This window comes from Psammomys obesus, unplaced genomic scaffold (genome assembly GCF_907164565.1).
Source record: "Psammomys obesus unplaced genomic scaffold, mPsaObe1.curated_primary_1811, whole genome shotgun sequence".
NCBI classification, from domain to species: domain Eukaryota; kingdom Metazoa; phylum Chordata; class Mammalia; order Rodentia; family Muridae; genus Psammomys; species Psammomys obesus.
This window is the reverse complement of record NW_026596034.1, coordinates 24,690,780-24,699,942: the sequence shown is the minus strand read 5'-3', so window position 1 is coordinate 24,699,942 and position 9,163 is coordinate 24,690,780. Positions and strand designations below refer to the sequence as shown.

Sequence of the window (9,163 nt, the reverse complement as noted above, 5' to 3'; positions counted from 1 at the left end):
TCTATCTATCTATCTATCTATCTATCTATCTATCTATCTATCTATCTTTTTCCCAGATAAAGCGCTGAAACAGGTGTAGAGGCGACAGCCGATCCGGTGGGTGTACTGGAACACAGGGCTTGTACTGGGGAGTGAAGGGATACTGGGACACTGTGCAGAGCAAGCTGAAAGCCAGCTGATGGGCTGAGGAGTTTGGCCCCCTTTCTGACAAGTGGCAGGGAGTCACTTGGGAGTCGAGAGGAAAAGCATTCCTAGCAGAGTTCTAGGAAATTAACCTGCGCCCAGAGTGAAAATAAGAAAGCAGGGGAAACCCGGCGCAGTGCAGGGTTATCATCATCACTTGGGGAGACAGAGGCAGGTGGAGCTCTGTGAGTTTGAGGCCAGTCTGGTCTATAGAACGAGCACCAGGGCAAGCCAAGGCTGTACAGTGAAACCCTGTCTCAAAAAACAAACAAAACCACCAAAAACCAAAAAAAAAAAAAAACAACAACAAAAACAAAAAAAAAAAAACAAAAAACCAAACAACCAAACAAACAAACAAAAAAGAAAGCAAGCCAGAAGATTATGATACTGTGTTGGAGCATAAGGACTTGAATGAGTAGAGGGACAGGGCACTGGGATTTCAGTACAAAAGCTTCAGGGGACTTGGAACTGATGGGGCAAGGTGGGCCCACGATGGATGAACAGAGAGGAAATGAGCAAGTACTTTGGGAAATGTGCACCAGGGAAGTGAAGGCATCAGCTGTAACTCTCAGCCACATTTACTGTGTGTGTTGGAGGTGTGTGTGTTCTAGCTACAAAACTGTGAAATTGCATCACCCACACATACCTCAGTGAGTTGCACAATGGTAGCTCATTTCACCATGTTTGCTTCTGGCAAATTCATCCAGGAGCCTCTAACAGCATAGGCAAGGATTCTAAGCCACCCCCCTCTGCCCCCCAGGTATTGAAGATCAGGGTTTTAGGATGCTGGAGGTTTATCCCAGGGAAGCTGGAAGCAGGCTCTGATACCCAGTGGTAACCCTGCCTCTCCAGCAGCCTTGTGTATCCTGTGGGATGCATCTCATTAAAAAGAGAGGGCTGGCTGGCTGGCTGACACACTTCCTGAAGTGATGTCCCAAGTAGTGTTATTTTATTTTTTTAATTTATAAACGGCACTAACAAAATACAAGGGTGGAAAAAGAAGGGAGAGAGAGCAAAAAAGGTCTCCTAGGATCTTAAGCACCAGAGGAGTCATTCTTGATGCTTGGGTTTCAGCTTGTCTAAGGGACTGGGGTGCAGAGCCTTCTCGAAATCCGCCGGACATGAATTAGCCTGGAGTAAAAAGTAGGTGTTTATCTCAAGTCGTTGCCTCAAACAGCCAACTACCTGTTGGAAGAAAGGTCTGATCGATGCCAACCAGAGCAGCCGTGCGTGAGCTGTTACACAGCGGTTAGTATTGATCAGAGCCAAAGGCTGCCCATAGGAATGTGGAGCAAACTGACAGGCGGAGAAGAGGGAAGAGGGAAACTGCCTTTGCTGGTGGCAGCTGGGCAGAGCAGAGCCGATAAAAAGTCAATTCCACTTAGCGGAATCGCTGCTAACTAAATATTTGGGGGGCCAGAGCCTTCCTGGGTGGCTGCCGGAGGATCTCTGCTTCCAAACTGAGACATCAAACAGGCCCAGGGAGAGGACAGGTGAGGTCCGGGCTCCGGTTTATGGGTAAGAGAAGAGAGCCCAGCACGGAGGGTGAGACGCCTTGGTCTCAGCTGCGATGGCGCCACTAGGGCACTAGATCTAGGACAACCTGCTCCATAGAAAGTTGAGCAGTGGGGGCCAGTGCTGTAGTTTGGATCTTGAATGGAAAGGTTCGCTGTGTTGAGAGCTTGGTGTTTGCTGTGGGGAAGTGGGAGAACCTGGCAGAAGGGTTAGGTCACTGGGGGTGTGCTCTTCAAGGGAATGTTAATCTTCATCATATTCATCCCTTCCCTCAGGACTCAGGGAGCCCTGCAGAAGAGGAGGTGGAGAAAGCCAGAGTGATGGAGGACACCTAGGAAACAAGGTCTTCTAGGCCCAAGAGCCTTTATGAGGTAATTTAACAATTTTGCTGAACAACAGCTCTCACAATTGTTCCAGTCAGGGACCAACCACGCTCTCTATTGGTCAATTTTACACGCTGAAGAAATGCATTTATTCCATCATTGATAAATATGTGTGAGCGTGTGTGTGTGTGTGTGTGTGTGTGTGTGTGTGTGTGGTGTGCATGTATGCACAGACACATATTTCATGCACTGCCCATCCTTCTAAACTCAGGCCTCTCTAAACCCAATTCTTGTGTGTACCTAGAGAACTCTGCTTAGAATATATTGAGTTTCTGTATTTAACACTTAACAGAGTCGATAAACTTCATTCCTTTAGGTAGTTGGCTTAGTATTTTAAGCATGGTTTTTAAGTAATGTCCTCTTTTTTGTGTAAGAGAAAACAGGAAAAGGAAAAAAAAATCCAACGTACAAACATTGACAGTGACGCTTCATTCTGAAGATGAGGGCTCAGATTCCAGAACATGGATGCTGGGCAATCCTGAAATTGTTTCTCAGGACTCAGACACAAAGTGCTTAAGTCACATTAAATGCCACTGGATCCCCTTATCCCAGATCAGCGTGTAAACATTTATCTCCAGGCTTTCCCAGAAATGTGTCTTATGGAAGGGATTAGCCATCATCAGTGTATTTTAAGAGCTGCAGGTGAACTCCTCCAACCCTCATAATTAAAGCAGAAAATTTCTGGTGGAGGGGGAAGAGGAAAAAAAAATATCAGGGAAAACACCATTGTGGTGAATAAAAAATGGCTCACATAGATTCATGTGTGTGAATGCTTTGGCACATAAGCAGTGGCACTGTTAGGAGGTGTAGCCTTGTTGGAGTGGGTGTGACCTTGTTGGAGGAAGTGCGTCACTGGAGGGCGGGCTTTGAGGTCACATATATGCTCAAGCCAGGCCTAGCAGGGTGCACTGTCTCCTTCTGCTGCCTGCAGACTGAGATGTAGAACTTTAAGCTTCTTCTCCAGCATTGTGTCTGCACACCGCCGCGCTTCTCACCGAGACGATAATGGACTACACCTCTGAAACTGTAAGCTAGCCCCAATTAAATGTTTTCCCTTATAAGTGCCACGGTCATGGTGTTGCTTCACAGCAATAGAAACCCTAACTAGGACAACCAACCTTGGGAAGAAAGCTGGACTCCTGCAGTCTTGGGCCTCGCTGAGTATGTTTTCATCTTTCCACAGTTACTGTCACTGTCGATTGAAGCAAGCAGAGACCAGGGATCTTTATGATTGAGTGGAGCCACCGATTGGTCTTTAGTTTTGTTTCATTTTTAAGACAGGGTCTCCCTAGGTACTCTCGGTAGGCCTTGACCTTGTCATTCTCCTGATTCAGCCTCGCAAGCGCTGGGATTACAGGCACATGTCAACATTATGCTGGATTACATATCACTTGAAAGTATTCATATATTGTCATTATCATTTTTATTTTTAAAATTTTTTCGTACACCTATTTATTTGTAGGTACATGTGATAAGGGGAGAGTGATCATGCCATGTGTACACATGGAGGTCAGAAGACAACTTGCAAGTGTTGGTTCTCTCCATCTACCATGGAGTTTCCAGAGGCTGGACAGAGGTTGTCAGGCTTGGCAGCAAGGACCTTTACCTGCTGAGGCTCTGGCCCTCATTTTTTTAAAAATGCAAATCATATAAGGAGAAAATAAGAATTAAAATAACAGTTTCATTATTCATATTGAGTCTAGGGGCTCTAAAACAAATATGCATGCTATTCAAATACAGAAGTTCTCCTTATCCTCATAGGGGCAGCCTGAAACTTGGATAATACATACAAATGATGACATTTAATTCGTAAATTAGGTGTAGGAGAAGATTAGCAACAGTAAAAGATTAGCAATAATCACTGATAATAAAATAGATTGATGATATACCATAACAAAAGTGACACGAAACTAATCTTTCTCTCTCAGAAGAGTCAAGGCAAGCAGTGTTTTCAGAGCATAGTTGACCTTGGATAACCGCAGCCATGGATGACCGAGCCTGTGATACTGGAGGGACTACCATCATACAAAAAGCACCAAATGAAAATGAAAAATCCCGTCCCTCCTTCCCAGCAAAGCCCCTTTCCTCAGAAACTCTTACTGCTAGTATTTTATTATATTCCCCTCTACTTCAATTAAAAAACCATTGTAGTTGCTTCTTGGCCTCCTGGCTGAGATCAAGTATAAATGTATTTATGATATAATTTTGAGCATGCCTAGAATCCCTCCCTTTCCCAGATATTGTCTGTGCTCTTACAACACCTGCTGACTTGCTATCCCCGATCTAGAGATTTCTACAGAAGCACTACATGCTTAAGCTAATTCTCTTATTCACCTGGGTCTAATAGTGCAGGTCTGCACTCTCATTCTTCGGAGGCTAAGGCAGGAGGATTGAAAGTTGAAGGCCAGCCCTGGCATGGTAACACACATCTTTAATCCCAGCACTTGGCAGGCAGAGGCACATGGATCTCTCTGGTCTACAGAATGAGTCCAGAACAGCCAGGGCCACACTGAGAAACCCTGTCTTGAAAAACAAAACAAAAAATCAGAACAAGCTGGGCATGGTGGCACACATCTTTAATCCTAGCACTTGGGAGACAGGGGCAGAAGCACCTTGATGAGTTGGAGGCCAACCTGATATGTATATTGATGCACAGAGAAACCTTGCCTCAAAACACCCAAACTAACCAACCAACTAACCAACCAACCAAAACAAACAAACACCAAACCGAAAACGCCTGGAGATGTTACTCTCTGTTAGAGTTTTCCTGGCAAGTATGACCTTAGCAAGTTCAGTCCTCTGTGCTGGCAATACCACCACCACAAGGAGGCACAGTCAGTGACTGCTAGCCGTTCCCCACATTCTAGATGAAGACATAGCAGTCCCTCCTTTGAATGTGGTGGAAACGAAGTCATGCATTTGAAAACTGCTCTGAGAGTGTAACAAATGTCAGACACAGTCCATGTGCCTTACGTGGCTTATACAGTCCTTCACACAGTCCTAAGATGCAGTCGCCAAACCCACTTTCTTAGAAGAGGGGACTCGAAAGTGAAATGCAAATTGCTTAGAGTTGCGTGACTCAGGCCAGCTGGGTTGTGAGAAGCACATCTGTGGGATTCTTCTTTACTTTCTGGGCTACCTACGACAGGGCAGCTTCAAGAGCAGAGCATGGAGACTTCCTGCCCCAGAGATGCAGTCAGAGTGTGGGCTGGCTCGATGGGAGGGCACAGGCTGGGAGGGACGCCTGCAGGGGAGGGGAGGGCTGGCCGAGGGGAGGAGGGAGGGCATCAAAGGAGCTCTGCCCATACTGTGATCTTGCCTAGGGCCAGCACAAGATCTGATTTCCTTTGTGGTCTCCTAGTAGCCTGGGGCAGGGAGTAGCTAGAAGCCACAGGCTGCAACCCCAAAACCTGGTATTCCAGTTCTGCTGTGAATTCTAAGGCCTTGGCAACTCTCCGTACTTCCTGGGCAACATCCTTTTTCTGTAAAGTGGGGATCGTATATCCTGGCTCAAAGGGGTCAGTCTGGGGCTGCTAAAGGGCTTGGGTGTTGATTAGAAAGCATAGCATGAGGCTTTAACATACTGCCCAGGGCCTGACGTGAACCGTGGGTTAATAAGGGGGCCGAAGAACTCCCATAGAGACAACCCTGAACATGTACCTCCCTGGGGAAGAGACTATGGTGCCAGGGACCCTGATATTGTCTGAAATCAATGCTAGAGCAGGTAAGGGGCCCAGGGAGGTCATGGATGGACAGTATTATTACTATCTAGCTGCATGATAGCAGGGTTGGCAGAGACACGGTAATGAGCCCTCTCTTCTCCGTGCTTCCACTCCTAGCAATTTGGGGCAAGTTGGGGGCCGATGACGTCTTCCCTGGTGGGCCAGTATCTGTCTTGTTTTATGGCCTACTCTGCTTTGGGGGCCACCCTATCACACAGAGACTCTAAGTAATGGACGGCATCTCTGCCATTTCTTATAGATCCAATATCCTGCGTCTAGGTGGTATTTCAGGCCGAGTTATAGTGCCGTGGATCAATGCCCCGAATCACATAATGAAATTCGATTCCTCAAGAGTTTGATTAACGGTATCAAAGTCAGGTTCAACCTTTTAAAAGTTTTACTACTGTAGAACGGGATCAATCAGGAGGGGCAGAAAGACAAGGGCCCCATGTCAGCTGTAGCTCACTTCCTTCCCTGTCAGAAATTTGTACAGTGTCAGACAGACCAGGTCTTATAACGGACTGGGGTAGGACACCCTTTTGACCCTTGGAGGGTGGGCTCTCTAGGGAGCAAGCAGGCTCTCTTGGTGCTGAGTGAACACACGGGAAAGCCAGGGGAGATGTGAACAGCTCAGCATTCTTCATCCCATCTATGGGGATTCTGATGCTGTGGTCCATGGTGAGGTCTGGGCATCCCCTGAGGAGTTCAATGTGCAGCCAAGTGTGTCTGTACTGTCTCGACTCCAGGTTTGCAGGCTGGCATCTTCATCCCCAGGCTCCCCAGACTGAATATGGAGAAAGACTTCAAGAGTTAATTCAGATAAACTGAGGTCACACGCGTGGGTCCTGGTCCAGCATGAGTGGTCTCCTTGGAAGAGGAGGAGATTCTCCCAAGTCAGATTCTGTGACGTCAGCAGAGGAAGGCAGCCATCTATAAAGTAGGGAGAGAGGCCTCAGAAGAAACCAGCGTCTCCAACCACAGAGCCTTGGGCTTGTAAACTGGAGAACTATGAGAAAGTAAATTCTGTTGTGAAACATTCCCAGTCTCTTGTACTTGGCTCGGGCAGCCTGAGAAAATGACCACACTGAGAGTCTCGGGTCTGGTGGAAGCAGCTACCGGCAAATTTTGGTGTAAAATTTGGGCGGGGGGAAGGTCATATCCCTCAGCCTCTGTTTCTTCTGTCTTCTTTATCCTGCTGGATCCCTTCCTCCTGGAACTGCTCACAAATGCCCATTAGTCGGTAGAGGTTTCAGCTTTTATCCTTCCACGAGGTACCTGCATTTTAGTGTGGGAATATCTATATATCTATATAATTTATTTATTTATTTATGTGATGGTGCAGAAAGAGCCCAGGGCCTTGCATGCTTGTCACCCCTAGCCCTTCATGTGGAATTTAGAGAAATTATTGTAATTGTGCATATGTACTACAGTAGGGGTAGAAGAGTTAAGACACTTCGTTGGAGTCAGAACTCATGACATTAGATATGGGCAACAAATATTTTCTCTGCTGAACCATCTCTGATGTGGGGTTTTTGTTGTTATTTCTTAACTTTTGGGGATAGGGTCTTGTTAAGCTGTCTAAGCTGGCCTTGAACTTGGCATCCTCCTGCTTTAAGCAGTCCCAGAGCTGGGCTGCAGGTGAGTCCCACCACACACGTCCTTAATGTGGGACTCTTCAGGGCAAATTTCTCTAGGTAATGACATAATTGTTTTTATTTATTTATCTGTTTATCTATCTATTTATTTCTTTATTTAGACAGAATTGTTTTGATCCTGCTAAGTTGTTAGCTGAGAAACATTTGAGCTGGCTACATTTCAATCACTATTCCTACAGTTACAGTCAATGGTTGGTGCCAACCACAGTCCTCTGTCTGTCTCTGGCCTGTGCTCCTGTCCGTTTTATTCTCTGTCTTCACTCGTGGGGCCCCTCCTCCTGTCACTGTGGTCTGTATGTGCTCACGTGAGGGAACCAAGGGTTTGACCGCCATGTCCAAGCTGCTCATCTCCCCAGGCTTCTGACGTGTCCACTAAGCACCAGGACAGCCTGCTTGTTATGGCAGATACTCAATGGTGAATGGAGGTTGTGAACCTATGAAGTTTGATTCTAGAAACTGTGCCTCTACGTGTGGAGCACTGAAATCGCCCCGATGCAAGGTGGCAAGCTCAGAACAGAGCCAGGGTGTATGTGTGTGGGGGGACAGCTTTGCTCTCCCGAGGGAGAAGGCAATGGGGCTTCTCTCTATCAAGCTGCCCTTTCAAAGTCCCTGAGGCGCTGCTGCCTGTGGGAAATCAAATTATTCATAAACACAGTTATTCCCTGGTATTTTTTTTACATCTCTTATATGAGATAGCATGGTGTTCCCATACACCTTAAATCACTTGTAGATTATTTACATCTACTACAATACAAAAGCTGTGTAAGCCGTTGGTTGTCAGACCATATTGTCTAAGGAACAATGCCAAGAAAAACGTCTGTGCATATTTAGTACAGAAACAAATTTTTTTTTTCTGAATATTTTGAGCTGTGCTTGACTGAACCTGTGAATATACCCTGGGATGTACAGGCCTGGCTTTCTGCATGAGAGGATTATGCTTTGGCCTCACCAATATCAGCTGTGGCCACGTGACCTGCTTTGCTTTACAATACAATTCTGAAGAGGAAATGACAAGGAGAGCGAGTCCTTTATAAAAGATGCCAGTGGTACTTTTCCTCTCTTCCAGCATGAATGCAGCCGGGGCTGGACTGTTCCATCGGCTTGGGTTGCAGTATGAAGAGAAGAGAGAAAGGAGGGGCAAGCAGCCTGTCACTGGAAATTGTTTCTCTGTGGGCGGCCACTGAGACGTGAAGAGCTGTTTGTTATCGTGCACAGGAAAAGCCGACTGCTACACCCTCCGAATATCAACATATTTAATGTGAAATGCCAGGGATAATGTAGGGATAACACCTTTAAGTAATCAATAGATGCTATTAAAGTCTACTGAAGGAATCTGCCAAACCATTTCAGTCTACCTTCTCCGAATGTTTTTTTTCTACGTCTATCTGATCCTACCTCCAAGGCCAAGAGACCATAAGCATCTCTCTGGCTCAGTACTCCCAACATCCTTTCAGTCCTTACACAGACATTCATAACGATAGGCTCACTTGAAGTTCCTTTATGTTCTGGACACAGAAAGAAGGGGAGAGCAGAAAACGAGGTCTTCCTTTATAGATGGAAATAAAGCAGACAGAACTTGCCAAAGTCAGGATCGAGTCCCTGCTTTTACTTGCTACTCTTAGTCCCCAGTTCCTTTCTCTTTCTCTTTCTCTTTCTCTTTCTCTTTCTCTTTCTCTTTCTCTTTCTCTTTCTCTTTCTCTTTCTC

General features: G+C 46.2%; 1 long non-coding RNA gene across 1 annotated transcript; it reads left to right on the top strand.

Moving 5' to 3' along the window:
- Window positions 1–1,480: 1,480 nt before the first annotated feature.
- LOC129686975 (uncharacterized) lies at window positions 1,481–9,072 on the top strand. Its single transcript, XR_008721719.1, has 3 exons — window positions 1,481–1,676; window positions 1,974–2,069; window positions 8,525–9,072. It is a non-coding gene; the product is annotated as an uncharacterized LOC129686975 (long non-coding RNA).
- Window positions 9,073–9,163: the final 91 nt, after the last annotated feature.